This window comes from Acinonyx jubatus, chromosome D1, assembly GCF_027475565.1.
Source record: "Acinonyx jubatus isolate Ajub_Pintada_27869175 chromosome D1, VMU_Ajub_asm_v1.0, whole genome shotgun sequence".
NCBI lineage: Eukaryota > Metazoa > Chordata > Mammalia > Carnivora > Felidae > Acinonyx > Acinonyx jubatus.
The window spans coordinates 89,465,926-89,485,796 of record NC_069390.1 but is presented as its reverse complement, the minus strand read 5'-3'; positions in this window follow the sequence as shown (position 1 = coordinate 89,485,796).

The following is a 19,871-nucleotide window of genomic DNA, read 5'->3' as shown; positions in this document are numbered from 1 at the left end:
TCTGCCCTTCCCCCACTCGCTCTCAATCTTTCTCTCAAAATAGATAAAAATAAACATAATAAGATAAAATAGTGTATGAGAAATGTGAAAAAAAAAAAAAGAACATCATTCTTTCAGTTAGGAATCATCCCATTGAACGGATAGGGAAACCAAGGCTGATAAATGTGTTCCATGAATTCACAGAGTTTGTTCTTGAAAGAGGAGGGCTCAGGTGGTTTCATGAGCAGCACTGCCTTATTCAGATTAACCCTTGGCACGGCCGTGGCTGCTTTGCAGGGCGAACTGTCTGCTTTCTGGATGTCTGTGTTCTGCACAGATGGTGTCTGGAACAGTTAGGGTCCCTTTCCTCAGCTAAGGCTTGGGGGAGGCCAACACTGTCACTCATTCTAGGTGGCCCACCTCCCACCAGGGTTCCTCGAGGCGCTGGAAGCAAGGCAGCTAAACACTGCTGGAGAAAGGCCTGCTGCATCACGGCACAGTGGACAGAAACCCTCTGACGATGGGAAACAAACTGCCAGGAGATTGATGGGTGCCCTCCGCCCCTGCACAGGGGAATAGCCACCCTGTAGCTCTCGACCCTCCCTTCTCCCTGACGGGCACCGCCTGGCTGTTTGGGCCGGCAGTGACGAAATGCATCAGGTTTGATTCAGTGGGAGCCCGGCTCTGAGATGCAGCAGCCCCCCCGCAGAAGGCATGAGACCCATGTCGAGAGGGTGTGATGGAGACATACTTCTGCCCCGTGAACGTATCGCCCAGCGTCGTGTCCCCGCCCCCTAAAGGAAGAACGAGAAGGAGAAACAAGCCAAACTCTAGGCAACGAGAGTGAAGCTGTGTCCAGAGCGTTTCGAAATTATAAAATCAGAGAGCAGGCTCCCTGGATACCATCCATTTCCATTTCACACTCTCAGAGCCTGAAGACAGACCGATGAGTTTGGCTGGCAGAACTCTGTCTTTCTTTGGCTAGCCGTCTAATGCATTTCTTCCTCCCGGCTGGTGGCAAGAAGTCTAAGGGGCCTGGAAGCCTGTCTCAGGAAAACAGCTCGCCGGGAGTCCACGTCCTTCCTCTGGCGTTGGGCAAAGACATTCAGGAAGTTTCCGCCTCCCTCTCCGCTCAGTTTTGATGGTCCCCTTCCCGGTGGGCTAGAAGGACACCACCTCCAAGGGCACTGCCGTGCAGAGTTCTTTGTGATCATTCCTGTGAGTCATGACAGACAGTCAGGGGGAAACGTGACTTATATGCAAGTGGCTCAGGCCCATCTGGGGCACAGCTTCCCCTGGGGCTCAGACCTGCCTGAAGTCCCGGGGCCCACCCCCTCTTCCGCGCTCTCGGCTTCTCTGATCTTCTGGGACCGAAGGAAAAGGCAGGTCAGTGATCACCTTGTTGCTTGACAGGAGCCAGCCAACTTTGGTTCCACAGCCCAAGGAGAAATGGAATTAAAAAAAAAAAAAAAGACATCCAAATCCTCCTTCATCAAAGCATTTGAAAGGAACTGACATGCAGTCATTGTGCTCTAAATTTATTACTACAACAGAACTTGGGTAATACTAATGAAATAGCAATCTGCGGGAACACACTGCGCTCCTTATAGAAAGCTGCGTTGTGCTGCAGGGTGGAGAATACGCCGGGGCCTGAGGGTAGTGGGGACTATTATAGTAGCTGTAGGGTTTGCTCCTGTCTTGCATCATCAGCATCATCAGGTCCTGAGAAATAGCAGTCCCAGAGTCCTGGGGCGGGGGGAGGGGGGGGCGGAAGGACCCTCCTTCCGGACTTTGAGGAATTCTAGGCCTTCAAGCACACTTTGTCTCTGGCTTCTGAAGGTATCTGAGCATTTAAGAGAGGGATGGAGAGAGACACTTTTGTAATTACCAGTAATCGAGGGACTCGCATGGGCCAAGATTGACACTTTTGTTTTATTTGGTCCTCACCATATTTCCACCACCTCGATTTTGCCCATGACACCATTCAAGCTCATAGATGTTAAATAATTTTTACCCCCAGTCACAGAACGTGCGCCTAGACATAACTGTGAATGCTGGCCTGCCTGTTTTCAAAGCTTACACATCTATCTTTTCCCCACAGATCATACAACTGTCATTCAAGAGTTTTGGGGACCTTTAAAAAAATTTTTTTTAGTGTTTATTTATTTTTGAGAGAGAGAGAGAGAGAGAGAGAGAGAGAGACAGAGCATGAGCAGGGGAGGGGTAGAGAAAGACAGAGAGAGACACAGAACCCAAAGCAGGCTCCAGGCTCTGAACTGTCAGCACAGAGCCCGACACGGGGCTTGAACTCACAAATGGTGAGATCATGACCTGAGCCAAAGTCAGATGCTTAACCGACGGAGCCACCCAGGAGCCCCTTGGGGAGCTTTTTAAGAAGTGACTCTAAGAGTTCCTGGGAAAAACCTCCTGTCTCCTACTTGACTGTAGGCTGGGATCAGAAATCCTGTTTTTCAAATCCCCATACATGCTGGGTTCCTTTCTACATGAACGACATTAACCAAATGTTTATTGGGTACCTACTATGTGCCAAGCTCTGTGCTGTGTGCTAGCATTATCATGTAACAGGAGACAAATGAAGACTATTCCAGTAAAAAAAAAAAAAAAAAAAAAAAAAAAAAAGGCAGTAAAAATGTAGAATCAAAATAAATAATGATTTCTAAATCATTATTATTATTAAATAGAGCTACTTGAAAATAAACATACATGCATAGTATTCTGTAGCTTTCTCTCTCTCTTTTTTTTTTTTTTTTTGTTTTCACTTGATAACATACCTTGGAGATCATTATATATTGGTGCATATAGAATCATGTCATTCTATTTTTAAATGTTTATTTATTTATTTTGAGAGAGAGAGCATGCAGAGGAGAGGCAGAGAGAGAGAATCCCAAGCAGACTCCTCACTGTGAGTGAAGAGCCCGACATGGGATGTGAACTCACGAACTGTGAGATCATGACCTGAAAGAAAATCAGGAGTCCGGCTCTTAACTAACTGAGCCTCCCGAGCACCCCCCGCCCCGCCCCCGGTGCCCCCCGCCACCGGGCCATTCATTATTTTAAAAGCTGTTGGGTTTAGCATAGTGGTTAAAAACAAATGGAGGGGTGCCTGTGTGGCTCAGTCAGTTGAGTGTCCGACTCTTGATTTCTTCTCAGGCAATGTTCTCACAGCTTTGTGAGTTTGAGCCCCGCATGGGCTCTGTGCTGACAGTGCGGAGCCTGCTTGAGATTCTCCCTCTTTCTCTGCCCCTCCCCTGCTCGCACTCTCTCTGTCTCCCTCAAAATAAAAATAAACTTAAAAAAAAAAAAAGAAGGACAGACTGGAGTCAGACCGCCTGAGTCTAAAGCCTCTGTATGACCTTGGGCAGCTTACCTAACCTCTAACTTGACTGACTCATCTAGAAAACATATGGTGAAAGTACCCACCTCAAAGGACTGTTATCAAGATTAAATGAGTTAATACATGTAAAGCATCCAGAATAGTGAGGGCACATGTGGTATAAATATGTTCCTGCTGGTATGGATATACCCGTCCTCTGTGGATGGTCATTTAGGTCATTTCCAGCGTTTGCCCTGATAAATGTGACAATGAGTATCCCTGTATGTATGTCATTTTGCTCACAGGTTAACACCTGTATAATAAATATGCAGGAATAAAACTGCTCGGTCAAGGAGAGGTATCTTTGTAATTTTGATAGATATTGTCAAATTCCCCTTCACAGATTTTTCAATTTACAATTTCGCCGACAATGTATATCATCAACCTTTTTGGTATTTGCCAACCAGATAGGTAAATACTAAGGTTTTCTGATTACAATTTAGTTTCTATTTCCCTTAATTTGATTGAATCTGCGCATCTTTTTTTATATTAAGGGTTATTGCATTTCTTTTTTGTAAACTCTCTGCTCAGGTTCTTTGCCCATTTCTTTTTGTGTTATTGATCTTTTCCTTTTCAACTGTATTAGCATAGTGGGTGAGGGTGCAGGTTCTGGAGGAAACTAGTTAGAATCGTGTTCTGCCTCTTACTAGCTATGTGATTCTGGGCGGGTTAATTAATCTCTCTGTGCCTCAGTTTCCTCTGGCCAACACAATGTCTCTGTCCCATGATTTTTGTGAGCTTGAGGAGAATTATAAAAGGCTGAGTAGACAGACAATGATCAGATGATGTCTAAAAATAGAACACCCCACAATCTTCAGTGACTAGTTCAGGAAATCAAACCACAGCCTCTGTAGCAAACTGCCCCTGATGGTCAAGGGTTAATCAATAATTGCCAGCTTCCCTGATTTTTGCCCACACTTCCAACTTAGGACCAACTACTGGAAAGAACCAAATATGCTCTCCTCACCGGTCACCTAGGATGTCCTACCTCTAATTAGCCAACCTCCAGCTTGTCCACATCAACAACCTGCACTTTGGGAACACTTGCAACCTTCCCGCCCATCTTCTAGAAAGCTTTCCCGCTTCTCTGCCTGCAGTTGGGTGTTTCCCAAATGCTAGTGCTGGTGACTGACTCCCTTGCCATAGTGATCTCTGAATAAATTGCCTTTCCTCATTTAGATGGTCTTCATTTATCTCCACAACCAGGATAAGGAAGATGCTCAGAAGAGAGTTTGGAACATAGTGCACAGAGTAAATATGATTAATACCACCAGTGGTTGTCATCTGTCTGTGATGTTTGCTATTATGCATCATTTTGCCTGGTTTGTCCCTGTTTCCAGAATGCAAGCTCCATGAAGGAAGATACTGTCACTAATGCATTTGGAACCATTCCACAGGGCCCGAAATAGCGCCTTATGCAGAGTGGGAGCGTGCCGATTGAGGGCTGAGTGAGTCGCGCCTGACTCTGGTAGTTCAGAGGGTAGTAACTATACTGCACTTGAAAGCTTTCAGCTGGACGTGAGCCACAGGGGAAATTAGACTCAGGGTCAGTGGCACCGCTTACATTGGAGTAGGGACGGAGGGTAGATGAAGAGTTGGAAGATTGAAAGGGATTGTGAATCCGGGTGTGTGAACTCAGTGACTTCTGGCCAACATAAAAACTATCTTTAGTTTCTTCCCACGTAAATTGAGGACAGTATAACTACACAGGAGTATTGTTAAAAGTGGATGAGATTATTGAGCAAAAAAAGTCCCTACTGGGGCAGTAGGCCATGGCTCTTGCTTGGTAAATATTTGTTAATTCATCTGCATTTATGTGATGCTTTTTACATAACATGTACCTATTATACATGAACTCACTTGATGACTTCAATACATTATCGAGGTGGGTAAGGCTAGAATTGTCGTTCCCGTTTAGCAGGTTAGAAAACTAAGGCTCCAAGCCATGCAAGGAGTTGCTTGAGGGCAGGAGGCTGGTGTCGCAAATGGAGTCAAGTGTTAAATTCGGTCTTTTGATTGTAAATTCGGTGTTTAGTCCACTAAACTTTGCTGCTTCATGGCTTCTCTCTGCCTGTTTTTATGAGAACGAAAAAGATGAAAGTCTATTGGGCCCCCAGGACTCTCCTGGAGAAATGGAAAAGCCAGTATGCCAAGAGCTAGGTGTCTCTGCATCTCTGACGTCACTTCCACTGGGTCAAGATCAGTGGAGTAGGAGGAGGTCTTCACAGCCCATCTGTGCCCACTCTTCCTTCCCAGCCCCTTTGATTGATTTTGCACTCATTGCTGTGATTCCCCCCAGGCCCTTGGCCATTGTAAGAAACAGCAGCTGTGGGCGTCTAGTTCATGACACTAATTAAATGGAATTTATGCTTCAAATTTGGAGATGGATACCTTCTTGCCAAGGTACAGCAGCTATCCGAAATCAAGCAATTGAGTTCACTGAGCTCCAAAAGACCCTTCCTTGGCCGCACATTCCTCATCCCATTCCATTCAGCATTTATTGATCATGTGCTGAGTGCCAAAGATAAAAAGACTAGACTATCTTTGTAAAATCATGCCCCCATAAGTGTGTTTTTTTTTTTAAATTTAATGTTTATTTTTGAGAGAGAGAGACACACACACACACACAGAGCACAAGAGGGGGAGGGGCAGTGAGAGAGAGTGAGAGACAGAATCTGAAGCAGACTCCAGGCTCTGAACTGTCAGCACAGAGCCTGACATGGGGCTCGAACTCATGGACTGCAGGATCATGACCTGAGCCGAAGCTGGAAGTTGGACGCTTAACCAACTGAGCCATGCAGGCGCCCCAAATGTTTCTTGAGTGTCCACAAAGCGTAAGGCCACGTGCTATGTTTGTACATGGCGAGTGTAAGCAGAAAGGGCTGAACAAATTCATAATACAGAGAAAATGGTGCCCCAGACTAGAAAGAGCTCAATGCAAAGCAAGACAATGGGCTATGGTAATGCGACAGAGGAGAGGGCAAGTCAGGGAATGACCAAGATCCTTATTCTCCATCCACGTGTTAAGAACTTTCATAGAATCACAGCCCACGCCATTTTAATGAACCCCCAAATTGTACCGCTTCTGTTTACCTTTGAACCCCCGAGGACCATTCCAGAGGGGAAGATGAGTTGCAGAGAGCTCAGAGATTCTGGAATCCCATCACCCTCTTCTCTGGCCATCACACCCTACCCTTGTGCTAGACCCAAGGCTATTTTTTTTTTAATTATTTCTCTCCCCTTCCCCAGTTATTCTGCCTGCACCCATTTTAGCCCTTGACCGTATGTAACCATGTGTTTCCTCATTAGAATGCTAACTGGTAAAGATAGACCCACTTCTTTAGGGTGTCCACATCCTGCAACGAGATTTGCCAACTTAACTTGACCTGTGGGATGAAGGAGGAACTTGGGGATCCCCTCTCTCTCACCATCCTCAGTGGATGTAGTGCTGTCCCATGCTGTCTGCTTTTGTTAATATCTACAGGGCTCTAAATAGATTCCTGTAGGAATGACTCCTTTTGAAAGGAAGTTGAAAGCGCTTGACTCAGCCGGGACTCAGTGTGCATCAAAGGTTTGTCTTTGCTCGGTGGGGGGTGTCCTTTTAGTTCTGGTCCGCTCAGAATTAACCACAGATGTCCTTTCACTAAGTGGTTGTTAAAAGCCTCATTTTTGAAAGACAGGGGGAGAAAAGAATATAAAGAAGAAATGAGTCTGAAAGTTTTCTTCAGAAGCTACATAGTTCTAAAATTACAGGGGTGCTTTCCTAAAATTATGGGAACATAAGAGCAAGACAGAAGGTGAGCTAGGTAATTATATTTGTCAGGGTTCTCCAGAGAAACAGAACCAGAACCAATAGGGCATCTCTCCCTCTCTCTCTCTCTGTCTCTCTCTGTCTATCTCCTTCTACCTCTTCATCTATCTCTATATACCTCTATCTCTATCTTTTCATATCTATCTATCTATCTATCTATCTATCTTCTATATCATCTATCTATCTATCTCTATCACCTAATTTATTATGATGAATTGACACCTGTAATTGTGAGATTAAGAAGTCCTACAATTTCCCATTTAAAAGCTGGAAGTCCAGGAAAGCTATGATTCCAGTCCAAGTCTGAGGGTCTGAGAACCAGGGGAGCCAATGATCTGAATCTTAGTCCACATGCAGCAGCAACTGAGACTAGATGCTTCAGCTCAAGCAGTGAGGCAGGAAAAAACGGCATGAACTCCTTCCTTACCTTTCTGTCTTCTTCAGGCCCTTCAGGGATTGGAAGATGCCCACCACCCACACTGGGGAAGACAACCCATTTCACTCGGTGCACAGATTCACATGCTAACTCATTCAGAAACATTCTCACAGACATACCCAGAAACAGTATTAACTCTGGACAGCCGTGGTCCAGTTGACACATAAAGTTAACCATCGCAGTAATTACTATTATTCGTATTACTATGTCTGAAGAAGAATCACTTGGTTAAAACCCTATTTCTTGTTGCTTCTAAATTTGGACTTTAGGTAAGTGACTCAGCGTCTCTGAGCCTCAGTTCTGTTATCTACTAGATGAAGATCATAACTACAGCTATTACAGAAGTTTCACTGAGTGGATTCATTGAAATAAGCCATACAAAGAACCCAAGAAGAAGGCATGACACCCAGTTACCTTCTTATTTTATTATTTATTTACTTAATTACTTATATTTTTTGAGAGAGAGGAAGAGAGAGAGAGAGAGAGAGGGAGAGAGAGGGAGAGAGAGAGAGAATCCCAAGTAGGGTCTATGCTCACTGTGGAGCCCAACATGGGTCTTGATCCCATGACCCTAGGATTAATGACCTGAGCCAAAACCAAGAGTTGGGTACTCAACCAACTGAGCTACCCAGGCACCCCCACAGTTACCATTAATTAATGATAGAGGCTTATCACCACCACCACCACCACCATCATCATCATCATCAGTCACTGCTGCCATTATTTTCATTCGTTTTCATTTCATGAATATTTGTATAGTCTTCATTATATATCAATCACTCTGTTTGGTTCCATCAGGACATAAAAAGGAATCCAATGTGGTTCCCTCCTCAGGGAAGTTCAGACCTAAAAGGGAAGATAAGATACATACAGAAATAACATTACAAGACAGAAAGCCAGTATACAGCAAGAAATAGATACAAAGTGCAATGAGAGATCAGAGCAGAGACAGTTTGAATTCTCGGTGGCAGTGGGACGGGAGGTGGGTATTTCGGGGAAAGCTTGATGGAAAAGGAGTGTTTGGCCTCAGTCTTGTGGGATAGATAAGATTTGAAGTAGCAGAGTCATTCCATGGGGAGAAGCAGCATGATCCAAGTCACAAAAACTCAGAACAAACTGAAGGAAAATCAAATATTTCAGTTTGGATTGAGTACATGATGTTTAAGGAGGAGTGAATAGTGGAACAGAATAGAGAGACAGATTGGGGAAAAAAATCATGGAAGCACCATTCATAATTTTTAATGGTCAGACTTTCATCAAAGATGCTCAGCATTTTATAGTTGCAGAATGCTTGGAGCCAGAGACCTTGGTGATTGTCCACTCCACTTTTTGGTTTCTGGGGAGAGCCATCCCTAAGGCTCATGCAATCATGGCTGCCCGCTTGCTTAAACTCTGCAGGCAGAGAAGTCACATGGTCAGTGGCTCTGAGCCACCTATTTGGATGTTTCAGGGGCTGCAGGGAAGATATCATCCAGTCTCCTTTGCTGAAATGTGGAGCCCAATTTGGCCATTGATATGTATTCCAATTGGGGATCCAATCACTCTGCTTTTTCTTTCTATTCCTCTTTTGCTTGCTTTTCATAAGACTTTATGTCTGTGAAGAATAACAGGGAGCTTGCCATTGGCTTTTAGGCTAGGAAATTAAAAAGAGGGGGAGGACAATAAAGTTTTTTGAGCTTCTGTTAACATGGTAGACCCTACATTCCAGGCTTTCTCGCATTAAAGTTCGATTAATTCTCATGACTTCTCAAAATGTGCATTATTTCCCAGTTTTTGCAGGTGATGAAACTGGTGTTCAGAAAGGTGCACCTCAGGGGTGTCTGGGTGGCTCAGCTGGCTAAGCGCTCGACTCTTGATTTCAGCTCAGGTCATGTTCTCGCCTTTTGTGAGTTCAAGTCCTGCACTGGGCTCCGGGCTCCGCAATGACAGCGCATTGCAGAGCCTGCTTGGGATTCTGTCTCTCCCTCTCTCTCTGCCCTCCATCCCCCCTTCTCTCAAAATAAATAAACAAAATTCAAGAAAAAAAAGAACCTCCTTTGTTGGTGCTTCAGTCAACAAGGCATAGAAGACAGATTTACGTGGAAATCGGCCTGGTTACAAAGCCTTTCTATTTGAAAGTCTATCACTAGGTCATTTGAGAGGTTATATGTTGTTTCGAAATATTTTTAAGATGGGTTATCTGATTGCCAAAGGGTAGCCCTTGTGGGAAGTGGGCAATGTATCTTTGTCCTTTCCCAGCCTGACAAGTTTACCTGAGGCAGCAATCATGCTTGATTTGTTTATTATTGTATACCTCTTTAGGATCTGGCATGTACCCAATGAATATTAATTGAATGAATGAATCCTAGTCCCAACTCAGCTTCTGCAGCTACAGAAAGGCAGTGTGGCATTCTGGGAGTGCATTGACTTTGGGGTGGTGGTCAGTGGTTCAAGACCTCACTTTACTACTGTTTACCAAATATACTTAAATAATTTTTCACCTCTCAAGGCCTTGGTACCTTGTTGCATAAAATAAAAAATACCTAAACCTGTTGTTCCTGGCATCCAGAATTGTAGTTGTGAGGGTTAATTCCATTCAAGAAATATTTTCTGAGCTCTTGCTCTGATGGGATCAGGTTCCAAGCATGGACAATGATTACAAATGATTGAATCTGTGAAGAAAACTATCTTTATACAAATAAAAGTCAAGGGGGCTGATCTTATACCCAGGGCATCATCAGCTTAATATTGAGAAAATCTCACCCCCAAGACCTGACAGAGTTCCCTACTGGATTTTTTCCCCCTGTTGAAAAATTGCGCACATTCTTTTTCTCATGACATTTCATCTAAATCAAGTTGTCAGGAAGGTGTAATTTCTTCTAGGTGTGCGTATGAAAATAGATAGGCTGCTTTTTCCTTGGGGTCATTAGCACTTACCTATTTTCTGGATCCCTGGTTTGCTGAAAGCAACAATGGATGACATTCACAACCAGAATGACTGGCTGAATGTGTTCCCTGGGATATCACAGTTTTATCCCTTGGCTTCTTCCAGTGTGGTTGGTAACTTTATCCTTGGCCTTAGCACAATTTTTCTCCTGAAATTGCCCATATTCTTGCTTTTAAGATTGGGACTTATCTGGAAATCAGTGCTAAACACAAACTCAGGGATTATGTCTGATACAGCTCAAATATTCAAAATTAAAAGAGAATTTGGTAATTATTTAGTGAAATTTTCTCATTTTACGGATTAGGAAGCCTAGACCCATTTATCCATCCATCCATCCATCCATCCATCCATCCATCCATCCACCATTTATTTAAGCATTAATTCAACCCATATTTCACGAACCCCTTCCATATGCCAGGTACTGGAGATAAAACATTGAATGAATTCGGGGGTGGGGGTGTCAATCTTTGGAGATCTTGATGAGAATTAACGTTAGAACAACAACAGTAACAACAATGACTTGTTGGGTACTCCACATGGTCCAGATGGTACTTTCTCATGCCTTATATTATTTGATTCTCATAAGTACATATGAGATAGGTACCATTATTATTTCTATTTTACAAATGGTAAATCTGAAACTGAGGGACATTAAGCAATATGCCAACCATCACATAATTAGTAATGGAGTGAGCATTGCAAGTCCCAACCCACACTTCTTACATCACACAGTGAAGTCTGGTGGTCCAAAGAAGTGACGTGGTTGCCCAGGGGATCATAGAGCAGCTTATTCAAAGAGTCAGTGGCTTCAGAATCAAATTACCACCGTGTAAATGTAAGCATGTGTGTTTATGCTTATATTTTCCTTAAACATTGCACTTTCCAGTCAGTTAAGAATGTGGCACTTGGTGCCCATGCTAAGAAAGTTAATAATCTTATTTTTCCTCTATAGAAACTGTTGAACTATTCAGTGTTCCTTTGCGTGCGAGGGGAGTGAGAAGGAGCAAAGTTTGAAGTACGTTGAGGTGGCAACACAATTTCTAAATATTTCTGCAAAGAAATCATGTGGGAGTAGAAAATTCTTTTGTGGACTGCTGGAGGGCACATGTGGAGCCACCCTTGAAGAATGATTACCCTGAAAATTGCAGCCTCATCCATATCTGGGCAATCACAAGGCAAATCATTAACCTATCAATTTATAATCACCTAGGAAAACATGGGGTACTTTATCAAAGGCATAAATCATCTAGAGCGCTGGTTCTCAAACTTGAATATGCATATGCATCAGCAAGGCTTTGTTAAATTCAGATTTTTATTCAGGAGGTCTCAAGTAGGGCTTGCAATTCTGCATTTCGAAGAAGCTACCAGAAACTGCTGCTGGTGGTGTTGCTTGTCGATGGACGGACCACACTTTGACAAGTGAGGCTTGTAAAGCAATACGGTTTCCTATTTGAAAGCAGACAATGATCTTTCTTAATCTCAATATGGTTTTTTATTGTGTAAATAATATTTTCAACTATAAGCTTAAACGTTATGATCTTGCTCGTTGGGTGAATGATTCTTTTGAACACCATTCCCAAAAGGTCAATTTGTCAATTTGTAAGCAAACCAGAGGTGCATTCAAGTGGCATTTCAGAGAGCGGGCCTTAGACGGGAGTCAAACCATTGTAGGCTCCAAGCAAGGAAGTGAGACAATGTAAACATAACACGTACCTGTGGCAAAGAAAAAGGAAATTTCCGAATGACCTTGGCAAGTCATTGACATGACCTTGACAGGCTAGGTAAAACTCAAAATGAAGACGTACAAAATAGGACGCTTAAAGCCAGAAAATCAAAATACCTAAGATGTGGTAAAAGGGGGAAGTATCAAAGGAAAGATCTAAAGCACACACTGCATCACAAGCTGTAGATGAATCAGCAAGAAGATGCTACAGTGGGATAGAAATGAAAGTACTAGGATACTGTAAAAATTTAAAGTACGCTATTCACAAGAGCTTGCTCTATATTATTAGGATTTTACGCATTGCCTTTTAAAGGAGATACAGACAAATTGGAGAAGATTTAAAAAGTCGCAACCTCACATAGTTCTGGGCCAGAAGAATTTCCTCCTTTCCGGAGAGTCGTCAACTCAACCCTCTTTGCTCAGGTGGTTTATTCCCTTCCTCTGGTCATTTACAACGGTACATGCAACTGAGTTACAGAAAAGTACCTATCCAACAGGAGCCACTGTTGAACTCGTTGGCTCACCTGTAGAGTACGCACCTCTGAAACCAAGTTTTATAAACTAGTAAGTTTTCTACTGCAACAGTGCAAAGATGTAATAATATGTTGAGCCTAATAAAAAATAACATTGGCATTTGTAGAATGGCCTCATTACACAGGGACTCACAAGATGGGCTCAATGTCTCCAACAGAACGAGCCTGGGAGCAAATCCCTTTCTGTCAACCGACAGACACTCGACATTCATTTTCAACTTGGAGGAAGAAACACATGAGTCAATAGAGGTCCATTTGGACATCTGGGAATTTATGGGTAAAACCAAAACTCATGAAAGATGTTAGAGCCTTTGTTAACACTTCTTGTTTTCAATTTGTTTCAGTCTGATTTAGGGTTGTTGGGGTACTATCTTCCAGCAGCAATGACCTTATAGGTAAGATCTTAATGACTGAGTTGATTTAACTTGATTTTAGGCAGCAGGTGTTGATTTCGTGCTTCTCCTTCCCATATAGTTGAGGGTTTCTGTGGGTTCTGCATGGGTTTAAAATTTCTATCCTTGGGTAAAATTAGCTGTGTTTCAGGGAAACCAGTCATGCAAGTAACATATTCACTTACCGAAGAAAATCCATCCATCCATCCATCCATCCATCCAGTCAGTCAGTCAGTCATCTGAAGGAAAATTTTATATATATATATATATATATATATATATATATATATATATACATATATATATATATATATATATATATATATATATATATAGTTTTTGTTCTTCAACAGAAAGAACACATGTTTCCATCCATATCTCTTTAACAGTGTACTTTCTTCCTTCCTGCTCAGCCAAGCATCATTTGTTTCCTGTCTAGAGGGAAATAAAAGCACCCATGGACAGATCTATCCATGGGGAAACATACTTGCTCTGTTAGGCTCAGGAGTAGATCTAGAAAACTGGCTGGACCACAGCTTCAAATGTTTTCATTTCCCTCAAAGACTAAAGACAGTGGATGAATAGATAAATAAACATTCCTTCTTGTCTTCAGTAAGTCAGTTACTGTGCTGGGAGCTTGCATTTGTCTTTCCTTATTTAGTACTTTCAAGATCCATGAGGACCTTGATATTATTCTCTTCATTTTATTGAGAAGAATGTTGAGATCTATAGAGAAGCTATACATTGCTCAAGACCATATAAGGACAAAACTTAGATGCTCATGTGATCTTATTTAATGTTTCCTATCCTTCCCCTTCCTCCCTCCCTTGCTTCCTCCCCCCTTCTTTCCTTCCTTCTTTCCTTCCTTCCCTCCTTCCTTCCTTCCTTCCTTCCTTCCTTCCTTCCTTCCTTTCCTCCCAGCAGTTATTGAGTTCTGTTACATGATAGACTCTTTTAATTGGTGAAATACAGAGCTGTACTTTCCCCTTTAGGAATATAACTCTAGTGCTAAGGACAACCATTATCATACTATCTTAAGTGCTCTTGTACCAGTGTACTGATATTGCACTAGGAATCCAGAGGAGGAGTAGCTTATTGTTTCATCTGTGCAAAAGGGAATCAGGAAGGTTTTGTCGAAGGATTGATATTTGTGTTGAATCTTGCAAGTTGAGTTACTGTTTGTAGACTGAAGGTAAAGAAGCAGGTGGGATTAGGATTTGGCAGGGAATTTAATGTTGGAGAAAGGAGAGAGGCTTGAAACATGACTGAAATTGGTTGAAGTTACTGGTAGTTTCACATGGCTAGAAATTAGGGTGGAGAGGTGGGCCGACTCCAGGCAAAGGGGCCTCTTGGGGGCAACGTTATGGATATCAGCTTTCAGGACAGTGTTTCTCAAACTTGAATAATGTACGTTCCACTTCTAAAGGGAAAAATAAAAATCCCTATTATTCTGGTTATTCTTTGCCGATGCCCCCACACCCGTGTCTACCCTTCTTTGCCTTGCTCTGTGGGCCAGAAGGTTGTTCTCAATGGATTGCACTATCCGGGTTTGCTTTCCCGCTGCTTCTAGATGGTTGGGAGAACGGGGAGGCACTGGAGAGTGGTGGGAAGAGGAAACAGGTATTATTCCCCTACTTCCTCCCTGCTTCAGGCCATATTCTGGAAGCAGTTCGGTTTCTGTAGGCTATTTCTCCAGTCAAGCACCCGCCTTCCAGATGCTTTACCTTTTTCTGCTCTCCGGTGGGCCTCTCTTTGACCCTCAGCCCAGTCTTGCTGGTTCTTGGATTCCTTACCAACCTTCATTGGGTCCCTCAGCCCTGCTCATACCCCTTCATTCAATTCTTATCAGTGAAATCCTTCCACAAGTGCCAGCTCTTTCCTGTTGGGACCCTGACTGATCCACCCATCTACCCTCAATATTGACTAAAATATTGTTTATTATAACATAGCTTTTTATGTGCAAGCATATTAAGGAATACAGTCTTCGTAGCTCTAATCAAACTGAAAAAAATTGGAAGAAATGTCCAAACGCACACAAAGCTCCGAAAGCCAATAAAATAAAAATTAACCACAGAGTTCAATATGGTGCACGAGGTCGTTTGTCTAAATTGCAGTCATATGAGGTACTGACCACCACTGCGCAGGCTTTTTTGTGTGGGTCATACTTCTATTACCATATGCCGTGTGGTGACTCACTTTCTACTATCCTCTGTGCCAGCTACTGGGAAATCTTCATTCACACAGTGAACATTGAGGTCATTTGACTTTCACTTTGAAAGAAAGCAAAACATATGTATTTGGCTGGCCTGTGCCCTTTTCTCATTAACTTTCAGTATTAAACAAGTATAAGTTGTCACCATCGCTGTCGTAAACACAAACACAAACGCTCGATTGCTTGGCTGTGTTCCATTAGGGGGCCAGCATCCTGGTGACCCAGAAAATGCCTGTGTTCATTTTTATATTATCAGAAATGAAAAGATACATTAGAAACATCCCTAATGTTATTGAATTATGTCTGAAGACCCCCAGGTGTCAGATACCTGGGTTCAAATGGGTCGCCACTAAAGGTCAAGAGACAGGGCACCAACAGGATCAGATTTGCATAAGGGTGTGGACAGGGGGATCCGGGAGGTAGGGGGACAGGCAGGAAGTCATCCAGTCCATGGTTCCTTCTAGTGAATCTCAGCTATAATTTTTATTTTATTGATTATTTTATTTATTGTATGCTTATGTATTTATTTTGAGAGAGACAGACACAGCGTGAGTGAGGAGGGACAGAGAGACAGAGAGACAGAGAGACAGAGAGAATCCCAAGCGCTTTCTGCACTGTCTGTACAGAGCCCGACATAGGGCTCGAATTCAGGAAACTGGAAGATCATGACCTGAGCTGAAACCAAGGGTCAGACACTTAATGGACCGAGCCGCCCAGGCGCCCCTCAGCTATAATTTTTAAATGTGATAGAGTGAAAACTGTAATATTTTATCCTCTCTCCCCACAACCTCACCCCAATTTCCAAGTGAGGAGGATTACTGCCAATGAGGGTGCAGGAACTTGAGGACTGATGATTGGGATACACTCTGAACTGAGCAAGACTTAATCTCTCAAAAATGGGGGTTGCCTGAGTGGCTCAGCCAGTTTAGTCTCTGACTCTTGATTTTGGCACAGGTCATGATCTCACGGTTCATGGGATCGAGCCCTGTGCCGGGCTCTGTGCTGACGGTGTGGAGCCTACTTGGATATTCTCTCTCTCTCTCTCTCTTCCTCCCTCTGCCCCCCCCACCTCCTCTCTCTGTCTCAAAATTAACTAAATAGACATTTTAAAAAATCTCTCAAAAGTGGGAAGCTATAGACCAAAAGGTAATGATCAGAGAGAACGACGGGTAAAGGCAGAGATTGAGTCATCGACAAGGCAGTAGGGAAAACACTCCACAGCATTCAGACAGCTTGCGCCTTGGAAGATTCATTCATTTCTCTTATATATAAAATGGAGAAGGAGGATTGAACCAGAGGATCTTTGAAATGTGGCTGTAGCCCTGTCACCCAAGTTTCAGTTAAAAAATAAAAGGTGATGCAGGCTTTTGTGTGTGAGCAGGTGTGCTTACCAGGAGGTTCTCTCTAAATTAACCTTTGAATTGGTTCCCAAACAAACCAGGGCTACTTAGAAATTTCAGTCTTCTCTGCACTGGGAGTGTTGCGACTCCTCTCTCCACACTTGCCTTTTCTTGGCTGCACAGTGAAAGCACTTCAGAAGGAAGTGAGGAGTTCAAGCCTGTAGAGGAGGTCAGAATGCATGGAATCCCGAAATAGCTCTCTGAGCAGCAAAGCCGTCCTCGGCATCTGCTTCCTGGGGTGGCCCAAGAAGGAAGGAAGGTCTAGTGAACCCCCACTTGTTGCGGTGACCATGTTGAAAAGGGGGAACACACTTTCCTGTTTTCCAGTTCTAGAAAGGAGAGAACAGTTTGCTGCCTCTCCGCACACCAGAGAAATGTTAAAGAAGTCACTTCCAATCCCTCTGTCCATTCCCTCTGTCCCCACGGCAGGAGGAGTTGTAGCCGAAACCAACATTTCGTTTAAGTTTGGAGGTCCACTGGGTCATCTATTCTAGCGCGTGGAATTCTGTATCTTGAAGGTAGAAATCAGTCCAACAGAATCCTTTCCCCCCGATAATGGTCTTCTGGGCTTAGGTCCCATGCGTGCTCTCATTTTCCATGTCTTCAAGGTAGGCCCACCTGGACAAGGGGTAGGTATAAGGGGAGAAATAGAATGTTGCATTTTGACCTCAACAAAAAAGAAAAAAGCTGTATCGGACAGCGGGGTTTACCCCAAACCTTACATTGTGGGGGCTCTGAGGTACTTTGGCAGATTAATAAGGAGGATACTCAGTTCTCAGTTTGCTGGTGATCAGTATGTGTGTTCAGGTCTCCAGAGGGAACAAGGTGAAGGGTAGAATTAAGAGACTTCACAGCCCTAACACATGTCACTTTCCATTTCCCTGGATGGATCCCCGCCCTTACTCCCCGTCTGTCAAGCGCTACCATTTGGGACTGAGTATATCCCCAAGCCCTCCATGCAATGCCTTGGGTGTACTGAGTGCCATAGAATCATCTAGGCCCCCCATGCATGGGCAATCGATGCTACTCTGGGCTCACAGGTGCCGCAGAGGCCCTTACCAAGCAGAGTTTGGATCGGCTGAGCATTGCTAGCTGTCTGCTGCTACCTCTTCTAGGAAAAAAAAGAAATCTATTATTGCTCTGCCTGATCTGCTCCCGGATGGAGAGCTAGCAATTACCATTCGTCAGGTAGCCCTAAGCTTTTTCTTTGCTTTTAGGGGTAGAAGCAACCGATTGAAGTGTTAAGCTCATTAAATCTACCCCATGTGGCATGGGCATGTTACGGGTCTTTTTCTACTTGCTTTCAGGGGGCAGACTTCTCCCCCACCCCTCTGCAGTGCTCAGATAGGATTAACTAGCTCCTTGGCCCTGCGCACAGTTGTTTTCCTGGACCCTGGCTCATTCTGACTGCTGCCGACGTGAGCCACGCAGCCAGTCTCCCGGCCACACTCCTGGTGCCCTGTGCCGGTCAGTAGGAGGGGATTAACTTGTGCTTTTCCAAATTATCAAACCCTCCTGAGGGGCAGGTGAGGCAGGTGAGGCAGGTGGTGAGTTCCGTTTCCCACGTTTCAGAACTATTTTATTTTAACTTAACCCGGTTGGCATATATGCAAATACATCCAGGGCATTCTATAATAGCTCCTTGTGTTGGCTGTCAGGAACAGAGAACCCCCCCCCCACCCCCCGTTGTTACATTCATCATGTGTTCGACCCCTAACTCTTCAGACAGTACTCTTGAGAGTCTTCATATAGCCCCTTACTTGGGGTATTTTTTTGGTTTCCTTTTCTAAACTTCCTCCCTCCTCTGTTTCTCTGATCCCGCTATCAGAGGAAATCATTAAAAAGGTAAATATGGTCTCCTATTTTTCCTGTGTTCTCTGTGCCTGCCATCTTTCTGTCTCTCTCTTTTATCTCTCTACCTATGAATGTCTACACTCGCACACATCCACACACACATACTAAAAACAGCTGTTCAGGCGTTAAGCCTTCTGGTTTGTCATTGGAAGACTCTAGTCCGCTGAAGAGTGAGGGCTAGATCTATTTCCAACTACCTATCTATTCAATGTCAAGCATTCCCCACCTCCAGGTTGGGAAAATGGAGAACCCATGATGAAGCTACCCTGTGTCTTGTGCCTTCCCTGTGTGCCAGGCACTGTGTTGACTGCCTTGTGTGATTTCTGTTCTTACTCCTCATGACTCTATGAGAGCATTGCTGGTATTATTTCCATTATGCAGAGACAACAAGATTCAGGGCAACCTGCCCTGAAGTCACAGGGTTGGCAAGTGGTTGGGCAAAGACTCAGCTCTAGAGGTCAGCCTGCATGGCCCATGCTCTGCAGTATGGTTGTTGACTGCATCTTGACTTGATTATAATCCCTGGGATAAACCTAGATTTTATTTTATTTATTTTATTTTACTTTATTTTTATTTTATTTTATTTTATTTCATCTTATCTTATCTTATCTTATCTATCTTATTTCACTTTACTTTTTATTCTTAGAGCAGGGAGCTACAGTCTCTCATTTCTGGTCACTCTAAGCTCAGTGGGTGAACCTAGAACTAAAACTTATCTGTGGCAAACAGTTTCTCAAGTGTAGGGGAAGAAACGAAAATAAAGAAAGGCCTCGCTCAAATGCATGCTTGCTTGCACCAGGAGCATTTACTTGAAGCTAAATCACAAAAATCCCATTTTTCCTTTTACAGATGTAATTGTCACATATGTTCAGCATGAAGTCGTAATGAAGGCCCAGAACAGATGGTGCAGACTTAAATGACATGCACGATGTTTGCCCATAACGGGGCTGTTGCTGTCCTTGAAGGCACGGTGCGGTGGGGCTCTGCAGAGGGGCCCCGAGGCTGGCCTGCTTGCCTGGGGGCCGGGAGGGCGGAGGTTGCTGGGCACGGGGCCATATTTAGCTGAACCATAGAGTAGGGTTTGGTGCTAGAGGGTCCCTGTACCTTCTTGGCATCCTAGGAAATAACCTAGTGGCCAGGGGGTCGCAATTCATTTATCTGGTCAGAATTAGTTCAGGCAGCATCTTGGAGGAGACAGGCAGGGACTGGAC